At 49.0% G+C, this 21,771-nt stretch overlaps 1 protein-coding gene across 2 annotated transcripts in view; it reads left to right on the top strand.

The window, feature by feature from the left end:
• Nucleotides 1–21,771, top strand: part of TMA16 (translation machinery associated 16 homolog) — a 295,640-nt gene that overhangs the window by 129,786 nt on the left and 144,083 nt on the right. The gene's annotated exons all lie outside the window — the stretch shown is intronic.

Below are 21,771 nucleotides of genomic sequence, written 5' to 3'. Positions count from 1 at the left end.
TAGTTGTCTACGCTAAACCCATCTAAACTCCCTGTTTTGGGTTTCAAAACTCCCATTTGGACGCCCTAAGTGCCCAGTTTACACACATTTTTCTCTGACGTCCTAGTGGATGCTGGGAACTCCGTAAGGACCATGGGGAATAGACGGCTCCGCAGGAGACTGGGCACATCTAAAGAAAGAATTAGGACTATCTGGTGTGCACTGGCTCCTCCCCCTATGACCCTCCTCCAAGCCTCAGTTAGATTTCTGTGCCCGGCTGAGCTGGATGCACACTAGGGGCTCTCCTGAGCTCCTAGAAAGAAAGTATAATTTAGGTTTTTTATTTTACAGTGAGACCTGCTGGCAACAGGCTCACTGCACCGAGGGACTAAGGGGAGAAGAAGCGAACCTACCTAAGTGGTGGTAGCTTGGGCTTCTTAGGCTACTGGACACCATTAGCTCCAGAGGGATCGCACACAGGACCCGACCTCGTCGTCCGTTCCCGGAGCCGCGCCGCCGTCCCCCTTACAGAGCCAGAAGCAAGAAGGTCCGGAAAATCGGCGGCTGAAGACTTCTGTCTTCTCCAAGGTAGCGCACAGCACTGAGCTGTGCGCCATTGCTCCTCCTGCACACCACACACTGCGGTCACTGATGGGTGCAGGGCGCTGGGGGGGGGGGCGCCCTGGGCGCCCTGAGCAGCAATAAATAACACCTTGGCTGGCAAACTGACACCATATATAGCCCCAGAGGCTATATAGGTGTATATTAACCCCTGCCAGAAATCTTAAAATTGCAGGAGAAAGCCCGCCAAAAAAGGGGCGGAGCCATCTCCCTCAGCACACTGGCGCCATTTTCCCTCACAGCTCCGCTGGAAGGATCGCTCCCTGGCTCTCCCCTGCAGTCCTGCACTACAGAAAGGGTAAAAAAGAGAGAGGGGGCACAAATTTAGGCGCAGTATAATATATATGCAGCTATAAGGGGAAAACACACTTTATAGGTGATATCCCTGTGGTATATAGCGCTCTGGTGTGTGCTGGCATACTCTCCCTCTGTCCCCCCAAAGTGCTTTGTGGGGTCCTGTCCTCTGTCAGAGCATTCCCTGTGTGTGTGCTGTGTGTCGGTACCGCTGTGTCGACATGTATGATGAGGAAAATGATGATGTGGAGGCAGAGCAAATGCCTGTAAATGTGTTGTCACCCCCTGAGGGGTCGACACCTGTGTGGATGGACTTATGAAAGGAATTACGTGACAGTGTCAACTCCTTACATAAAAGATTTGACGACATAGGACAGCCGGCTACTCAGCTTGTGACTGTTCCAGCGTCTCAAATGTCATCAGGGGCTTTAAAACGGCCGCTACCTCAGATGGCAGACACAGATGTCGTCACGGATACTGACTCCAGTGTCGACGACGATGAGACAAATGTACCCTCCAATAGGTCCACCCGTTACATGATTGAGGCAATGAAAAATGTATTACACATTTCTGATAGTACCCCAGGTACCACAAAAAAGGGTATTATGTTCGGTGAGAAAAAACTCCCAGTAGTTTTTCCTGCATCTGAGGAATTAAATGAGGTGTGTGCGGAAGCCTGGACTTCCCCCGATAAGAAATTGATAATTTCTAAACGGTTATTGGCAGCGTACCCTTTCCCGCCAGAGGATAGGTCACGTTGGGAAACATCCCCTAGGGTAGATAAAGCGCTTACACGTTTATCAAAACAGGTGGCACTACCGTCTCCGGATACGGCCGCCCTAAAGGATCCTGCCGATGGAAAGCAGGAAGCTACCCTAAAAGCTATATATACACACACGGGCATTATATTGCGACCAGCGATTGCATCAGCATGGATGTGCAGTGCTGCTGCTGCGTGGTCAGATTCCCTGTTGGATAATATTGATACCCTGGATAGGGACAATATTTTGCTGACAGTAGAGCATATAAAAGACGCTGTCTTATACATGCGTGATGCACAGAGGGATATTTGCCGGCTGGCATCAAAAATAAGTGCAATGTCCATTGCCGCCAGAAGGGGATTATGGACTCGGCAGTGGTCAGGTGATGCCGATTCAAAAAGGCACATGGAAGTTTTGCCTTATAAGGGGGTGGAACTATTTGGGGATGGTCTTTCAGACCTCGTTTCCACAGCTACGGCTGGGAAATCGACATTTTTGCCACAAGCTACCCCACAGCAAAAGAAAGCACCGTATTATCAAGTACAGTCCTTTCGGCCCCAAAAACACAAGAGGGCTCGAGGCGCGTCCTTTCTGCCGAGAGGAAAAGGTAGAGGGAAAAAGCTGCAGCATACAGCCAGTTCCCAAGAGCAAAAGTCCTCCCCCGCGTCCGGTAAGTCCACAGCATGACGCTGGGGCTTCACAGGCGGACCCGGGTACGGTGGGGGCCCGTCTCAGAAATTTCAGCACACAGTGGGCTCTCTCACAGGTGGATCCCTGGATCCTTCAAGTAGTATCTCAGGGGTACAGGCTTGAATTCGAGACGTCCCCCCCCTGCCGTTTTCTAAAATCTGCCTTACCAGCAACTCCCTCTGCCAGGGAGGCAGTGTTGGTGGCTATCCAAAAACTGTATTCACAGCAAGTAATTGTCAAGGTACCCCTCCTTCAGCAAGGAAAGGGTTACTATTCCACAATGTTTGTGGTACCGAAACCGGACGGTTCGGTGAGACCCATCTTAAATTTAAAAGCCTTGAACATTTATATCAAAAGGTTCAAGTTCAAGATGGAATCGCTCAGGGCGGTTATTGCGAGCCTGGAAGAGGGGGATTACATGGTCTCCCTGGACATCAAGGATGCGTACCTACATGTCCCCATTTACCCCCCTCACCAGGAGTACCTCAGATTTGTGGTACAGGACTGTCACTATCAGTTCCAGACGCTGCCGTTTGGGTTATCCACGGCACCGAGGGTCTTTACCAAGGTAATGGCCGAAATGATGATACTCCTTCGCAAGAAGGTAGTTTTAATTATCCCGTACTTGGACGATCTCCTGATAAAGGCGAGGTCCAAAGAACAGTTGGTAGTGGGGGTTGCACTTTCTCGGGAAGTGCTACAACAGCACGGCTGGATTCTCAATATTCCAAAGTCACAGCTGGTCCCGACGACACGTCTTCTGTTCCTGGGAATGATTCTGGACACAGACCAGAAATAAGTGTTTCTTCCAGTGGAAAAAGCCGAGGAGTTGTCATCTCTAGTCAGAGACCTCCTAAAACCAGGACAGGTGTCGGTACATCAATGCACACGAGTCCTGGGAAAAATGGTGGCTTCGTACGAAGCAATTCCATTCGGAAGGTTCCACGCAAGGACTTTCCAGTGGGACCTGTTGGACAAATGGTCCGGGTCCCATCTCCAGATGCAACAGCGGATAACCCTGTCGGCAAGGACCAGGGTGTCGCTGCTGTGGTGGCTGCAGAGGGCTCATCTACTAGAGGGCCGCAGATTCGGAATACATGACTGGGTCCTGGTGACCACGGATGCCAGCCTTCGGGGCTGGGGGGGCAGTCACACAGGGAAGAAATTTCCAAGGACTGTGGTCAGATCAGGAGATCTCGCTTCACATAAATATTCTGGAGCTAAGGGCCATCTACAATGCCCTAAGCCAAGCAAGGCCCCTGCTTCAGAACCAGTCGGTACTGATCCAATCAGACAACATCACGGCGGTCGCCCATGTAAACAGACAGGGCGGCACAAGAAGCAGGAGGGCAATGGCAGAAGCCACAAGGATTCTCCGATGGGCGGAAAATCATGTGTTAGCACTGACAGCAGTGTTCATTCCGGGAGTGGACAACTGGGAAGCAGACTTCCTCAGCAGGCACGACCTCCACCCGGGAGAATGGGGACTTTATCCAGAAGTCTTCCAAATGCTGGTAAACCGGTGGGAAAGACCACAGGTGGACATGATGGCGTCCCGCCTCAACAAAAAGCTAAAAGATATTGCGCCAGGTCAAGGGACCCTCAGGCGATCGCTGTGGACGCTCTAGTAACACCGTGGGTGTACCAGTCGGTTTGTGTTTCCTCCTCTGCCTCTCATTCCCAAGGTACTAAGAATAATACGAAGGCGAGGAGTGAAAACTATACTCGTGGTTCCAGATTGGCCAAGAAGAGCTTGGTACCCGGAACTTCAAGAGATGCTTTCAGAGGACCCTTGGCCTCTGCCGCTCAGACAGGACCTGCTGCAGCAGGGGCCCTGTCTGTTCCAAGACTTACCGCGGCTGCGTTTGACGGCATGGCGGTTGAACACCGGATCCTGAAGGAAAAGGGTATTCCGGAGGAAGTCATTCCTACCCTGATCAAAGCCAGGAAGGATGTCACCGCAAACCATTATCACCGAAAATATGTTGCGTGGTGTGAGGCCAGGAAGGCCCCAACGGAGGAATTTCAACTGGGTCGATTCCTGCATTTCCTGCAAACAGGGGTGACGTTGGGCCTCAAATTGGGGTCCATTAAGGTCCAGATTTCGGCCCTGTCGATTTTCTTCCAGAAAGAACTGGCTTCCCTGCCTGAAGTTCAGACTTTTGTCAAGGGAGTTCTGCATATTAAGCCTCCTTTTGTGCCCCCAGTGGCACCTTGGGATCTCAATGTGGTTTTGGAGTTCCTGAAATCACATTGGTTTGAACCACTTAAGACTGTGGATTTGAAATATCTCACGTGGAAAGTGGTCATGCTGTTGGCCCTGGCTTCAGCCTGGCGTGTGTCAGAATTGGCGGCTTTGTCCTATAAAAGCCCTTTTCTGATTTTCCATATGGATAGGGCAGAATTGAGGACTCGTCCTTAATTTCTCCCGAAGGTGGTATCAGCTTTTCACTTGAACCAGCCTATTGGGGTGCCTGCGGCTACTGGGAACTTGGAGGATTCCAAGTTACTGGACGTAGTCTGGGCCCTGAAAATTTATGTTTCCAGGACGGCTGGAGTCAGGAAAAGTGACTCGCTGTTTATCCTGTATGCACCCAACAAACTGGGTGCTCCTGCTTCTAAGCAGACTATTGCGCGCTGGATTTGTAGCACTATTCAGCTGGCGCATTCTGCGGTAGGACTACCGCAGCCTAAATCTGTAAAAGCCCATTCCACAAGGAAGGTAGGCTCATCTTGGGCGGCTGCCCGAGGGGTCTCGGCCTTACAACTTTGCCGAGCTGCTACTTGGTCAGGGGCAAACACGTTTGCAAAATTCTACAAATTTGATACCCTGGCTGAGGAGGACCTGGAGTTCTCTCATTCGGTGTTGCAGAGTCGTCCGCACTCTCCCGCCCGTTTGGGAGCTTTGGTATAATCCCCATGGTCCTTACAGAGTTCCCAGCATCCACTAGGACGTCAGAGAAAATAAGAATTTACTCACCGGTAATTCTATTTCTCGTAGTCCGTAGTGGATGCTGGGCGCCCATCCCAAGTGCGGATTGTCTGCAATACTTGTAAATAGTTATTGTTATACAAATCGGGTTATTATTGCGAGCCATCTGTTCAGAGGCTCCTTTTGTTATCATACTGTTAACCGGAGTTTCCTATCACGAGTTATACGGTGTGATTGGTGTGGCTGGTATGAGTCTTACCCGGGATTCAAAATCCTTCCTTATTGTGTCAGCTCTTCCGGGCACAGTGTCCTAACTGAGGCTTGGAGGAGGGTCATAGGGGGAGGAGCCAGTGCACACCAGATAGTCCTAATTCTTTCTTTAGATGTGCCCAGTCTCCTGCGGAGCCGTCTATTCCCCATGGTCCTTACGGAGTTCCCAGCATCCACTACGGACTACGAGAAATAGAATTACCGGTGAGTAAATTCTTATTTTTTTTCTCATACGTCCTAGAGGATGCTGGTGTCCACTTCTTGACCATGGGGTATAGACGGTTCCGCAGGAGCCATGGGCACTCTTAAGACTTTTCAATGGGTGTGAACTGGCTCCTCCCTCTATGCCCCTCCTCCAGACCTCAGTTTTAGAAATGTGCCCAGGCAGACTGGATGCACTCTGAGGAGCTCTACTGAGTTTCTCTGAAAAGACTTATGTTAGGTTTTTTATTTTCAGGGAGAACTGCTGGCAACAGTCTCCCTGCTTCGTGGGACAGACGGGGCAGAAGTAGGAACCAACTTCCTGAAGAGTTTCATGGCTCTGCTTCTGGCTGGCAGGACACCATTAGCTCCTGAAGGGAACTGAACGCTAGCCGTGTCTAGATGCTCACACCCACAGCACGCTGTCACCCCCCTCACAGAGCCAGAAGTCAGAAGACAGGTGAGTGTATAAAGACAGATCTTCAATCAAGCAAAGTGATGGCAGAGGTACCGCACGGCTGGCGGGAGCGCTGTGCGCCATTGCTGCCCACACATACACAGGCACTGCAGGGCGCTGGGGTGGGGGGTGCCCTGGGCAACAAATAACCTCGTAAACTGGATAAAAGGGGTCATAAGATGCCAAGGTACAGCCCTACCCCCGCCAGTATAAATATTCTGTGAAAAATTTCTGAGGAGAAACGCGCCATTGCTGGGGCGGAGCTTCCTCCTCAGGCAGCCAGCACACTGTTCAGCGCCATTTTCTCTCATTCACAGACTGCAGAGAAGAAGCTGGTCCTCCTCCACTTCTGAACAAGTATTAGGGTGAAAAAAGGGGGGGCTTGGGTGCTAATACATATTGTGCATAATATAATAGTGCTTAAACGTTTCTGTGTACGGAGTACGCGACAGGGATTTTGTCTCTGTGTACAAAGTACGCGGTACGGGGATTTTTTCTTTGGCGCTGGGTTGTGAACTGGCTGCTCCTAAACTGTGTCCCTCTGACAGATTTTACTGTGGGTCTGTCCCCTATAAGTCCCAGTGTGTCAGTGAGTGTGTGTTGTATACGTGTGTAAGACATGTCTGAGGCAGGGAGTTCCTCCCCGGAGGAAAAAAAATTAGGGACACAGAGTTGTAATGTGTTGGCGCTGCCGGCACACCAAGAGCCTGCATGGGTGAAAGAAATACGTGATAGTATGCATCATATCAATAGGAGATTAGATACGTCTGAATCTCATGCTGAGTGCTGGAGAAAATCTGTGGAGGATGTGATTTTTCAGGGCTCTGTTCTTCCTTCCGCAGGCGACCCCTCTGGGTCACATAAAAGACCATTTGCGAATATTGTGAATACTGATACAGACACGGACACTGATTCTTGTGTCGACGATAGTGACTCCAGAGAAATAGATCATAAACTGGCAAAAAATATGCAATTTATGATTATAGCTATAAGGGAAGTACTGGAAGTCACGGAAGACACTCCTGTACCTCAAGAGAAGGCTTATTTCTATAAAGAAAAGAAATCCAAGATCACCTTCCCTCCTTCCCACGAGCTTAATACTCTCTTTAAAGGGATGTGGGTGAATCCCGAAAAGAAATTTCGTATTCTCAAGAGAATTCAGATAGCTTATCCTTTCCAGCTGGAGGACAGGAAAAAATGGGAGTCACTCCCTGTGTTAGACAGTGCTTTGTCCAGGTTGACAAAGAAGGTAATTCTCCCTGCACCTGGCACGGCTTCACAAAAGGAGCCAGCAGACTGCAAAATGGAGACTACATTAAAATCCATTTATGTTGCCAGTGGTACGCTGCTCAGGCCCACAATTGCTTGCGCGTGGGTGAGTCGCGTTATTGAAAAATGGTCAGAAAGCGTGTAATCAGAAATTGACACGATTGATAAAGATGAGATACTACTTAAGTTAGGGAATATCAAAGACGCTGCCGCATACATGCTAGAAGCGATGAAAGAAATTGGACTCTTGAGTTCACAAGCCGCTACCATGGCAGTATCGGCGGGCATTGTGGATTCGCCAGTGGAACGCGGATGCAGATTCCAAAAGAAATATGGAGGCTCTCCCATATAAAGGTGAGGCCTTATTTGGTGATGGACTGGATGCGTTAGTCTCGGCGGCTACCGCAGGTAAGTCGACATTTCTGCCCTCTGCGCCTGCATCGGCAAAAAAGACATATCACCCGCACATGCAGTCCTTTCGGCACAATAAATACAAAAAAGCGAGAGGTTCCCCATTCTTTGCAGGTAGGGGAAGGGGAAAGGGAAAGAAGTCCACAGCGGCTCCAGGTTCCCAGGAGCAGAAGTCTACCCCTACTTCTGCCAAATCTTCAGCATGACGTTGGGGCTCCTTCGCGGGAGGACGCTCGGGTTGGGGGACGTCTCAAACTGTTCAGCCAAGGTTGGATTCTGTCTGGCCTGGACCCCTGGGTTTTGCAAATAGTATCCCAGGGGTACAAGGTGGAGTTTCAAGACGTTCCCCCCATGCCGATTTTTCAAATCGACCTTGCCAGCTTCTCTTCCGGAAAGGGAAACAGTAACAGCGGCAATACAAAAATTATGTCAGGATCAGGTCATAGTCCTGGTACCTTTGTCACAACAAGGGGAGGGGTTTTATTCAAGCCTTTTTGTAGTTCCTAAGCCGGACGGCTCTGTCAGACCGATCCTAAACCTAAAAGATCTGAATCTCTGCTTGAAAGATTCAAGATGAAATCACGGAGGGCAGTGATTTCCAGTCTGGATGAGGGGGACTACATGATGTCTGTAGAAATAAAGGATGCTTACCTGCATGTTCCCATTTATCCTCCTCACCAGGCTTATCTGATATTCGCGGTTCAGGATTGCCATTACCAATTCCAGACGTTACCTTTCGGTCTCTCCACGGCGCCGAGGGTATTCACCAAGATGATGGCAGAGATGATGGTTCCCCTTCGTCAAAAAGGAGTCAATATAATTCCTTATCTAGACGATCTCCTGATAAAGGCGAGATCCAGGGAGCAGTTGTTACAAAACATCACACTCCCTGTTAATACTCCAACAACACGGTTGGATTATAAATTATCCAAAGTCACAGTTGGAACCGACGACAAGATTGTCTTTTCTCGGGATGATTCTGGATACAGAAGTTCAGAGAGTATTTCTTCCGGTGGAAAAGGCTCTGGAAATCCAGAAAATGGTAAAACAGATATTGAAACGATCAAGTGTGTCGATTCATCAGTGCATTCGATTGTTGGGGAAGATAGTGGCGCCCTACGAGGCCATTCAGTTTGGCAGGTTTCATGCCAGAATATTCCAGTGGGACCTGTTGGACAAGTGGTCGGGATCCCACCTACGCATGCACCGGAAGATAATCCTGTCATCAAAAGCCAGGATTTCGCTCCTGTGGTGGCTACACAGTTCTCACCTACTAGAGGGATGCAGGTTCGGGATTCAGGACTGGGTCCTGGTAACCACGGATGCAAGTCTCCGAGGCTGGGGAGCTGTCACTCAGGGGGAAAGCTTCCAAGGAAAATGGTCAAGTCAGGAAGCCTGCCTTCACATAAACGTGCTGGAAATGAGAGCCTTTTACAACGGCCTTCAACAAGCGGTGCATCTTCTTTAAGATCATCCCGTGCAGATCCAGTCGGACAATGTAACAGCAGTCGCGTACATAAACAGGCAGGCCGGAATGAAAAGCAGAGCGGCAATGGCAGAGGTGACGAAGATCCTCCTCTGGGCAGAAAGACATGTAAAGGCTCTGTCGGCAAATTTTCATTCCGGGAGTAGACAACTGGGGAGCAGACTTCCTCAGCAGACACGATCTCCATCCAGTAGAGTGGGGCCTCCACCAAGAAGTCTTCGCAGAGGTGACAAGTCTTTGGGGAGTTCCTCAAGTAGACATGATGGCCTCTCGTCTCAACAAGAAGCTTCAGAGATATTGTTCCAGGTCGAGAGACCCTCAAGCAATAGCAGTGGATGCACTGGTGACCCAGTGGGTATTCCGGTCAGTGTATGTCTTCTCTCCACTTCCGCTGATCCCAAAAGTTCTCAGGATCATAAGAACAAGGGTTCGAGCAATCTTCATTGCCCCAGACTGGCCAAGGAGGGCTTAGTACCCAGATCTTCAGGAGTTACTCATAGAAGATCCTCGGCCTCTTCCTTTTCGCGAGGACCTGCTGCAGCAGAAGCCGTGCGTGTATCAAGACTTACCGTGGCTACGTTTGACGGCATGGCTGTTGAGCACCGGATCCTAGCCCGAAAGGGTATTCCCAAGGAAGTCATCCCCACCCTTATTCAGTCAGTAAAGGAGTAACGTTGAAACATTACCACCGTATTTGGAGAAAATATGTGTCTTGGTGTGAATCCAAGAAGGCTCCTACGGATGAGTTTCAGTTGGGACATTTTCTCCATTTTCTGCAGGCTGGTGTGGAAGCGGGCCTCCGATTGGGATCAATCAAGGTCCAGATTTCGGCCTTGTCAGTGTTCTTACAAAAACAATTGGCCTCTCTTCCAGAGGTTCAGACTTTTGTGAAAGGGGTTCTGCACATCCAGCCTCCATTTGTGCCTCCAGTGGCACCATGGGACCTTAACGTGATGTTGCAGTTCCTTCAGTCGGATTGGTTTGAGCTTCTACAAGAGAGAGAGTTAAAGTTTCTCACTTGGAAAGTGGTGATGCTTTTGGCATTGGTGTCCGCACGGCGGGTGTCGGAATTGTAGGCCTTGTCTCACAAGAGCCCTTACCTGATCTTCCATGAAGATAGGGCAGAGTTGAGAACTCGTCAGCATTTTCTTCCAAAGGTGGTTTCATCTTTCCACATAAACTAACCTATTGTGGTGCCAGTAGTTACTGACACGTTCACTGAGTCAAAGTCTCTAGATGTGGTTAGGGATTTGAAGATTTATGTCACAAGAACAGCTTGGTTACGGAAAACAGAGGCTCTGTTTGTCCTGTATGCTCCCAGCAAGTTTGGGTGTCCTGCTTCTAAGCAGACTATTGCGCGCTGGATCAGAGGAACGATTCAGCATGCTCATTCTACGGCTGGATTGCCGTTGCCTACGTCGGTGAAGACCCATTCTACTAGGAAGGTGGGCTCGTCCTGGACGGCTGCCTGGGGGGTCTCGGCATTGCAACTTTGCCGAGCAGCTACTTGGTCAGGGTCAAACACTTTTGCGAAATTTTATAAGTTTGACACTTAGGCCAATGAGGACCTCAAGTTTGGTCAATCGGTGCTGCAGGGTCATCCGCACTCTCCCGCCCGTACTGGAGCTTTCGTATAAACCCCATGGTCATGAAATGGACCCCAGCATCCTCTAGGACGTATGAGAAAACAGGATTTTGATAACCTACCGGTAAATCCTTTTCTCCTAGTCCGTAGAGGATGCTGGGCGCCCGTCCCAGTGCGTACTTTGGGGGTAATTCCAAGTTGATCGCAGCAGGAATTTTTTTAGCAGTTGGGCAAAACCATGTGCACTGCAGGGGAGGCAGATATAACATGTGCAGAAAAGTTAGATTTGGGTGGGTTATTTTATTTCTGTGCAGGGTAAATACTGGCTGCTTTATTTTTACACTGCAAATTAGATTGCAGATTGAACACACCACACTCAAAACTAACTCTCTGCACATGTTAAATCTGCCTCCCCTGCAGTGCACATAGTTTTGCCCAACTGCTAAAAAATATCCTGCTGCGATCAACTTGGAATTACCCCCTTTACCTGCAGTTTTGTTATTAAAGTTACACAAGTTGTGTTATATTAGTTTCAGCATGTTGCTGTAATTGGTTCATGCCTGTTGGCGTGTGTTCTGTTTAATGCCATGTTGTGCGGCATGGTTGAGGTGTGAGCTGGTATGTATCTCACCACAAGTATTAAAGTAAATCCTTTCCTCGAAATGTCCGTCTCCCTGGGCACAGTTCCTATAACTGAGGTCTGGAGGAGGGGCATAGAGGGAGGAGCCAGTTCACACCCATTGAAAAGTCTTAAGAGTGCCCATGGCTCCTGCGGAACCGTCTATACCCCATGGTCAAGAAGTGGACCCCAGCATCCTCTACGGACTAGGAGAAAAGGATTTACCGGTAGGTTATCAAAATCCTGTTTTTTCTTGCACCTCAGAAGGTTGCGAGAGAAAATATCAGCACCCCGGCCACTTTGCGCACAAATGGAAGAACAATTGAATTGCTGCCACAGGGCCCTCTAGTGGTGGCCGTTGGAAAAACATTTGAATCTGCCCCACTGAGACCAGCTGTCCTCGTTTTGTATCACTTTTTTAAACTGCACTCTTTCTATACTTGAATAGTTGCCTACCTGACCCTCTCCATGAGGGAGAAAATGCTCTGTTCCTGGACTTTCCTGGTAATGTGTGATTGCCATCACTTGTGGTGAGCTAGTTCAATGATAAAGGTGTTTCACCACAGGTGATGGCAATCATACATTACCAGGAAAGTCCAGGAACAGAGGATTTTCTCCCTCGTGGAGAGGGTCAGGTAGGCAAGTATGATCTAATGTCCTTTTCTATTCTCTCAATACCAACTCTAGATAATCCACATAAATTTATTTCTCATACGTCCTAGAGCAGGGGTGGCCAGACTTTTGGAGTCGGCGATCTACTTTGAAAGCTGAAAAGCTTTTGTGATCTACCCAGGTGGAATAGTAGCGCGCGCCCCAGGCGCGCGGCATAACTAAAAGTGGGCATGGTATAACGAAAAAAGGGATGTAGCCTTGCTGCACAGTGTGTAATGACTGTCTTGCACGAAATAACACATTGGCCCCCACAGGTAAAAACCTCAAACACATATGCCCCCACAGTGCCAGATACACATGCCCCCACAGTGCCAGATACACATGCCCCCACAGTGCCAGATACACATGACCCCACAGTGCCAGATATGCCCCCACAGTGCCAGATATGCCCCCACAGTGCCAGATATGCCCCCACAGTGCCAGATATGCCCCCACAGTGCCAGATATGCCCCCACAGTGCCATGTGCCCACAGTGCTAGATTTGCCCCCACAGTGCCAGATATGCACCCACAATGCCAGATACAGATATGCCCCCACAACAGTGCCATGTGCCCACAGTGCCAGATATGCCCCCACAGTGCTAGATATGCCCCCACAGTGCCAGATTACAGATATGGTCATTCTCTGCATCACATGCTGAGCACAGGAACTGAGTGGGGAGCTATTAGCAAATTCATTGCAGGCAGGCTAAAAAATGATATGTCAAATTAGACAAGTCGGTAATAACACATATATAAAAATATTAAAGGTTATGGCAAAATTCCAGGAGGAATAGCAATGGCTCCACTTGCCCTTCAATGCAAACTGCCATGAGTGATGCCCTGCTCAAGTAGCAACACTTAAAATAAGACCTCCTTTAATTATTCCATTAGTGCTGAGCCTTCCCCTCCAAGACAATGTACCTGAACTGCCTGGTCTGCTGGATCCCCGGTGGCTGGATCACTGGCTGGCTCCCCACTGGGCTGGCACTGTCAGTGTGCCTGTTCCCGCCTGAGCTGACTGGATCAAACAAGATCCAACAGGCGCAGAGGCTCCTCAGTTTGCGTTCCCAATGATGCATAGAGCGGGTGCGCGGCTGACGTCATAACGTCACCCGCGCAATGCATCATTGGGAACGGGACTCACAGAGGTGGCAAGTTACACTGGAATGCAGAAGTCGGTCGTGATCTACTGGCGGGAGCTCCGCGAGCTACCGGTAGATCGCGATCGACCTTTTGGCCACCTCTGTCCTAGAGGATGCTGGGGTCCATTTCATGACCATGGGGTATAGATGGTTCTGCAGGAGCCATGGGCACTTTAAGACTTTTCAAGGGTGTGAACTGGCTCCTCCCTCTATGCCCCTCCTCCAGACCTCAGTTTTAGAAATGTGCAGAGGAGTTCTACTGAGTTTCTCTGAAAAGACTTGTATTAGGTTTTTTATTTTCAGGGAGAACTGGCAATAGTCTCCCTGCTTCGCGGGACTGAGGGGGCAGAAGTAGGAACTAACTTCCTAAAGAGTTTCATGGCTCTGCTTCTGGCTGACAGGACACCATTAGCTCATGAGGGAACTGAACGCTAGCCGTGCCTAGATGCTCACTCCCACAGCATGCCGTCACCCCCCTCAAAGAGCCGGAAGTCAGAAGACAGGTGAGTGTTAGAAGACAGATCTTCAATCAAGAAAGTGACGGCTAAAGGTACCACGCGGCTGGCGGGAGCGCAGCGCGCCATGTTGCCCACACATACACAGTCACTGCAGGGCGCGGGGAGGCGCCCTGGGCAGCATGAAACCTATTGAAACTGGCATAAATAAGGGGCATACGTTGCTGAGGCTCAATCCTACCCCCGCCAGTATAAAAAAGTACCTCATAAAAGCTGAGGAGAGAAACACCATTGAAGAGTGGAGCTTCTTCCTCAGTCAGCCAGCACACTGCTCAGCACCATTTTCTCTCTCTCAGGCTACAGAGACCACGCTGGTCCTCCTCCACTACTGAACAAGTATCAGGGTGCAAAACAGGGGGGGGGGCACAGTGAATTTGGTGCTATATAAGTGTGTGATTAGCATTATAAAAGCGCTGCATGTCAGTGGGTATTTTGGGTTCACAGACAATGTGTTACTGGCGCTGGGTTGTGAACTGGCAAATCCTATCTGTGACCCTCTGACAGATTTTACTGTGGGTCTGTCCCCTATAAGTCCCGGAGTGTCTGTGGTGTGGTTGAGCACGTGTGTGACATGTCTGTGGCAGGGAATCGCTTCCTCTGTGGATGACATGTTAGAGATACAGAGGTGTAATATGACACCAAGAGCCTGACTGGGTGAAAGGTTACATGATAGTGTGAATCACTACTGAATCTCATACAGAAAACTGAATATAATCTGTTGAAGATGTGATTTTTAATAGTTCTGCCTTTCATCCACAGGTACCCCTCTGGGCACAAACTGATACCGACACGGACTCTGTTTCGTGTGTCGACACTAGTGATTCCAGGGGAATAGGTCCTAAAAAAATCAAAAAAGCATTCAAAACATGTTTAGCTATAAAGGTGGTGTTAGAAGTTACGAAGCCCCTCTTTTACCACAAGGAGAGGGTTTACTTTAGTAAAGAAGTAATGTCATTTTCCCTCCACTTCAGGAACAGTCTCTTGGAGGGAGTCTGATTTAACCTGAAAAGAAATTTCAGATTCCCAAAAGGAATTCAGGCAGCTTACCTTTTTCCAAAAGGTGGGAGTCACCCCGCATTTTAGACAAGGCCCTGTCATAAAAGAGAAAAGGTGTTTCTCCCTGCGCCTGGAATGGCTTCACTTAAGGAGCTGACAGGCACAAGTGAGTGAGGTGATCTATTGATGTGGCCAATGGGACACTACTCAGGCCTAACATTGTCTGTGCGTGGGTGAGTAGTGCTATTGAGAAGTTGTCAGAAAACTTGTCATTAGACATTAACACAATAGATGGAGACGAGATACTCCTAACGTTAGGTCATATCAAAGACGCTGCTGCGTACGTACTAGAAACCATGAAATATATTGGTCTCTTGGGATCTAGAACCGCTACCATGGCCGTATCGGCTCGGAGGGCGTTGTGGATTCGCCAGTGGAATGCTGATGCAGAATCCAAAAGAAATATGGAGGCTCTCCCGTTAAAGGTGAGGCCTTGTTTGGTGATGGGCTGGATGCGTTAGTCTCGGCGGCTACCGCAGGTAAGTCGACATTCTTGCCTTATGCTCCTACACCGGCGAAAAAGACACATCACTCTCACATGCAGTCCTTTCGGCCAACAAATACAAAAAGGCCAAAGGTTCCCTCTGTTTTGTAGGTAGGGGAATGGGAAAAGGAAAGAAATCCGCAGCGTCTACCGGATCGCAGGAGCAGAAGTCCACCCCTGCTTCTGCCAAATCTGCAGCATGACGCTTGGAGCTCCCTTGCGGGAGTCCGCTCGGGTGGGAGCACGTCTGAAGCTTTTCAGTCAAATCTGGATTCAATCTGGCCTGGACCCATGGGTCTTAAAAATAGTGTCCCATGGGTACAAACTAGAGTTTCAAGACGTCCCCCTATGCCGATTTTTCAAATCGACCTTGCCAGCTTCTTCTCTTCCAGAAAGAGAGGCAGTAACAACGGCAATTCAAAAATTGTCAGGATCAGGTCATTGTCCTGGTACCCTTGTCACAGCAAGGAGAAGGTTTTTATTCAAGCCTCTTCGTAGTTCCGAAGCCGGACGGCTGGGTCAGACCGATTTTAAACCTGAAAAATCTGAATCTCTACCTGAAAAGGTTCAAGTTCAAGATGGAATCCCTGAGGGTAGTTTTTTCCAGTCTGGAGGAGGGGGACTTCATGGTGTCAGTAGACATAAAGGATGCTTACTTGCATGTTCCCATTTATCCTCCTCACCAAGCTTATCTGGGATTCGCAGTACAGGATTGCCATTACCAGTTCCAGACGTTGCCGTTCAGATTCTCCACAGCACCGAGGGTATTCACCAAGGTGATGATGGTCCTCCTTCGTCAAAAAGGAGTCAATATAATCCTTATCTGGACGATCTCCTGATAAAAGTGAGATCCAGGGAACAGTTGGTGCAGAACATCGCACTCTCCCTGTCAATACTCCAACAACACGGTTGGATCATGAATTTTCCAAAGTTGCAGTTGGAACCGACGACAAGATTGTCCTTTTTAGGGATGATTCTGGACACAGAAGTACGGAAAGTATTTCTTCCAGTGGAAAAGGCTCTGGAAATCTAGAAAATGGCCAAACAAATATTGAAACCAACAAGCGTGTCGATCCATCAATGCATTCGGTTGTTGGGGAAAATGGTAGTGGCCTACGAGGCCATACAGTTTGGCCGATTTCATGCCAGAGTATTCCAGTGGGACCTGTTGGACAAGTGGTCCGGATCCTACCTACACATGCACCGGAATAATCCTGTCCCCCAAAGCCAGGATTTCACTTCTGTGGTGGCTACACAGTTCTCGCCTACTAGAGGGACGCAGGTTTGGGATTCACGCCTGGGTCCTAATAACCACGGATGCAAGTCTCCGAGGTTGGGGAGCTGTCGCATAGGGAGAAAGCTTCCAAGGAAAATGGTCAAGTCAGGAAGCCTGCCTTCACATAAACGTGCTGGAATTGAGAGCCATTTACAACGGCCTTCTACAAGCAGTACATCTTCTATAAGATCATCCCGTGCAGATCCAGTCGGACAATGTAACAGCAGTTGCGTACATAAACAGGCAAGGCGGAACGAAAAGCAGAGCGGCAATGGCAGAGGTGACAAGGATTCTCCTCTGGGCAGAAAGATATGTAAGAGCTCTGTCTGCAATTTTCATTCCGGGAGTGGACAACTGGGAAGCAGACTTCCTCAGCAGACACGATCTCCATCCAGGAGAGTGGGGCCTCCACCAAGAAGTCTTTGCAGAGGTGACAAGTCTTTGGGGAGTTCCTCAAATAGACATGATGGCATCTCGATTAAACAAGAAGCTTCAAAGATATTGTTCCAGGTCGAGAGACCCTCAAGCAATAGCAGTGGATGCACTGGGTGACCCAGTGGGTGTTTCGGTCGGTATATGTTTTCCCTCCACTTCCACTGATTCCAAAAGTTCTCAAAATAATAAGAACAAGAGTTTGAGCAATCTTCATTGCCCCTGACTGGCCAAGGAGGGCTTGGTATCCAGATCTTCAGGAGTTGCTCATAGAAAATCCTCGGCCTCTTCCTCCTCGAGAGGACCTACTACAGCAGGGGCCGTATGTGTATCAAGACTTGCCGCGGCTACGTTTGACGGCATGGCTTTTGAGCGCCGGATCCTAGCTCGAAAGGGTATTCCCAAGGAAGTCATCCCCACTCTTATTCAGGCCAGGAAAGGAGTAACGTCTAAACATTACCACCGTATTTGGAGAAAATGTGTCTTGGTGTGAATCCAAGAAGGCTCCTACTGAAGAGTTTGAGTTGGGACATTTTCTCCATTTTCTGCAGGCTGCTGTGGATGCGGGCCTTAGATTGGGGTCAATCAAGGTCCAGATTTCGGCCTTATCAGTTTTCTTTCAAAAACAATTGGCCTCCTTTCCAGAAGTTCAGACGTTTGTGAAAGGGGTTCTGCACATCCAGCCTCCATTTGTGCCTCCAGTGGCACCATGGGACCTTAATGTGCTGTTGCAGATCCTTCAATCAGATTGGTTTGAACCTCTGCATGAGATAGAATTGACGTTTCTCACTTGGAAAGTGGTGATGCTTTTGGCCTTGGCATCCGCACGGCGGGTGTCTGAGTTGGGGGCCTTGTCTCACAAGAGCCCTTACCTGATCTTCCATGAAGATGGGGCAGAGTTGAGAACTCGTCAACAATTTCTTCCAAAGGTGGTTTCGTCCTTCCACATAAACCAACCTATTGTGGTGCCAGTAGCTACTGACACTTTCACTGAGTCACAGTCTCTAGATGTGGTTAGAGCTTTGAAGATTTATGTCGCAAGAACAGCTTGGTTACGGAAAACAGAGGCTCTGTTTGTCCTGTATGCTCCCAGCAAGATTGGGTGTCCTGCTTCTAAGCAGACTATTGCGCGCTGGATCAGAGGAACGATTCAGCATGCTCATTCTACGGCTGGATTGCCGTTGCCTACGTCGGTGAAGACCCATTCTACTAGGAAGGTGGGCTCGTCCTGGACGGCTGCCTGGGGGGTCTCGGCATTGCAACTTTGCCGAGCAGCTACTTGGTCAGGGTCAAACACTTTTGCTAAATTTTATAAGTTTGACACTTAGGCCGATGAGGACCTCAAGTTTGGTCAATCGGTGCTGCAGGGTCATCCGCACTCTCCCGCCCGTACTGGAGCTTTCGTATAAACCCCATGGTCATGAAATGGACCCCAGCATCCTCTAGGACGTATGAGAAAACAGGATTTTAATACAGGTTGAGTATCCCATATCCAAATATTCCGAAATACGGAATATTCCGAAATACGGACTTTTTTGAGTGAGACTGAGATAGTGAAACCTTTGTTTTTTGATGGCTCAATGTACACAAACTTTGTTTAATACTCAAAGTTATTAAAAATATTGTATTAAATGACCTTCAGGATGTGTGCATAAGGTGTATATGAAACATAAATGAATTGTGTGAATATACACACACTTTGCTTAATGCACAAAGTTATAAAAAATATTGGCTAAAATTACCATCAGGCTGGGTGTATAAGGTGTGTTTGTAACATAAATGCATTCTGTGCTTAGACTTAGGTCCCATCACCATGATATCTCATTATGGTATGCAATTATTCCAAAATACGGAAAAATCCGATATCCAAAATTCCTCTGGTCCCAAGCATTTTGGATAAGGGATACTCAACCTGTACCTACCGGTAAATCCTTTTCTCCTAGTCCGTGGAGGATGCTGGACGCCCGACCCAGTGCGTACTTTACCTGCAGTTTTGTTCAGTTAGTTACACAAGTGTGTTACATTTGTTTTCAGCATGTTGCTGTAAATGGTTCTTGCCTGTTGGCATGTGTTATGTTGAATGCCATGTTGTGCGGCATGGTTGAGGTGTGAGCTGGTATGAATCTCACCATTAGTATAAAAGTAAATCCTTTCCTCTAAATGTCCGTCTCCCTGGGCACAGTTCCTATAACTGAGGTCTGGAGGAGGGGCATAGAGGGAGGAGCCAGTTCACACCCTTTGAAAAGTCTTAAAGTGCCCATGGCTCCTGCGAAACCGTCTCTATACCCCATGGTCATGAAATGGACCCCAGCATCCTCCACGGACTAGGAGAAAAGGATTTACCGGTAGGTATTAAAATCCTGTTATTTTACATTCTTTATTTCTCTAACGTCCTAGAGGATGCTGGGGACTCCGTAAGGACCATGGGGAATAGACGGGCTCCGCAGAAGATAGGGCACTTTAAGAAAGCTTTGGATTCTGGGTGTGCACTGGCTCCTCCCTCTATGTCCCTCCTCCAGACCTCAGTTTTACACTGTGCCCAGAGGATGAAAGGGCGCACTGCAGGGAGCTCTCTTGAGTTCTTTGCTACAGAAAGCATTTTTGTTTGGATTTTTACTTTTTCACAGGGAGCACTGCTGGCAGCAGGCTCCCTGCATCGAGGGACTGAGGAGAGAGGGGCGGACCTACTTAACTGATAGGATCTGCTTCCTCGGCTACTGGACACCATTAGCTTCAGAGGGGGTGAACACAGGTTCGTCCTTGGCGTCCACCCCCGGAGCCACGCCGCCGTTCTCCTCACAGAGCCAGAAGAACAGAAGCAAGAAGACGTCTCAGGCGGCAGAAGCCTTCAGCTTCACAGAGGTAACGCACAGCACTGCAGCTGTGCGTCATTGCTCCACATCACCTCACACACTCCGGTCACTGTATGGGTGCAGGGCGCAGGGGGGGGCGCCCTGGGCAGCAATAATAACACCTCTTAGATGGCAAATAGGTATATACATGTACAGCTGGGCACTGTACATGTATATAATTGAGCCCCCGCCATTTTACACGATTTTGAGCGCGACAGAAGCCCACCGCCGAGGGGGCGGGGCTTCTCCCTCAGCACTCACCAGCACCATTTCTCTCTCCACAGAACGCTGAGAGGAAGCTCCCCGGACTCTCCCCTGCTTACACACGGTGAAGGGAGTTTAAAAAGAGAGAGGGGGGAACACATAATTGGCGGAATAAAGTATAATACAGCGCTGCTGGGGAAAAGCATTCTGTGTTGGTCTCCAGGTTGTTGCGCTGGGGTGTGTGCTGGCATACTCTCTCTCTGTCTCTCCAAAGGGCCTTTCAGGGGATACTGTCTTCAGAAAAAGTTTCCCTGGGTGTGTGCAGTGTGTCGGTACGTGTGTGTCGACATGTTTGATGAGGAAGGCTCGCTTAATGTGGAGGGGGAGTGCTTGAATGTCAGGTCGCCGTCGGCAACGCCGACACCAGACTGGGTGGATATGCTGAATGTCTTGAATGCAAATGTAAATCTCCTGCATTAAAAGATTAGACAAGGCTGAAGCTAGGGATCAGTCAGGTAGCCAGTCCGTGCCTGTCCCTGTGGTGCCAGGACCTTCAGGGTCTCAAAAGCGCCCCATATCCCAGGTCGCTGACACAGATACCGACACAGATACTGACTCTAGTGTCGACTATGAGGATGCAAAATTACAGCCGAAGGTGGCAAAAGGTATTAGGTACATGATTATTGCCATAAAAGAGGTTTTTTGCATATCACGGAGGAACCCCCTGTCCCTGACACGAGGGTTCATATGTATAAAGGGAAAAAGTCTGAGGACACGTTTCTGTCCTCATTTGAGCTAAGCGAATTGTGCGAAAAGGCTTGGGAATCTCCGGATAGGAGACTCCATGTTCCCAAAAGGATTCTCATGGCGTATCCTTTTCCACAGAAGGATCGGATACGATGGGAATCTGCGCCTAAAGTAGACAAGGCGCTGACACGCTTAACAAGAAGGTGGCACTGCCTTCTCCGGATACTGCTTCCCTCAAGGATCCTGCTGATCGCAAGCAGGAAATTACCATGAAGCACATTTACACACATTCAGGAACTATAGTTAGGCCAGCCATGGTGTCAGCCTGGGTTTGTAGTGCTGTCGTGGCATGGGCAGACTCCTTATCTACGGAGATGGACACCTTAGATAGGGATACCATTCTAATGACCATGGAGCATATCGGAGATGCTGCCTTGTATATGAGGGATGCTCAGAGAGACATTTGTTTACTAAGCTCTAGAATAAACGCTATGTCTATTTCTGCTAGGCGGCTCTAGTGGACCCGACAGTGGACGGGAGACACCAACTCAAAGCGGCATATGGAGTCATTGCCTTACAAGGGGGAGGAGTTGTTTGGAGAAGGCCTCTCGGACCTAGTCTCTACTGCTACGGCCGGTAAGTCGAATTTTTTACCTTATGTTCCCCCGCAGCATTCTAAGAAGGTACCACATTATCAAATGCAGTCCTTTCGTTCCAATAAAAACAAGAAGGTACGAGGATCATCCTTCGTTGCCAGAGGTAAAGGCAAGGGAAAAAAGCTGCACCCAGCTAGTTCCCAGGAGCAGAAGTCCTCCTACTTCCGCAAAGTCCACAG

Source organism: Pseudophryne corroboree, chromosome 1 (assembly GCF_028390025.1).
Source record: "Pseudophryne corroboree isolate aPseCor3 chromosome 1, aPseCor3.hap2, whole genome shotgun sequence".
NCBI classification, from domain to species: Eukaryota; Metazoa; Chordata; class Amphibia; order Anura; family Myobatrachidae; genus Pseudophryne; species Pseudophryne corroboree.
The sequence above is the reverse complement of the archived record's forward strand: the minus strand, read 5'-3'. Positions and strand labels throughout refer to the sequence as shown.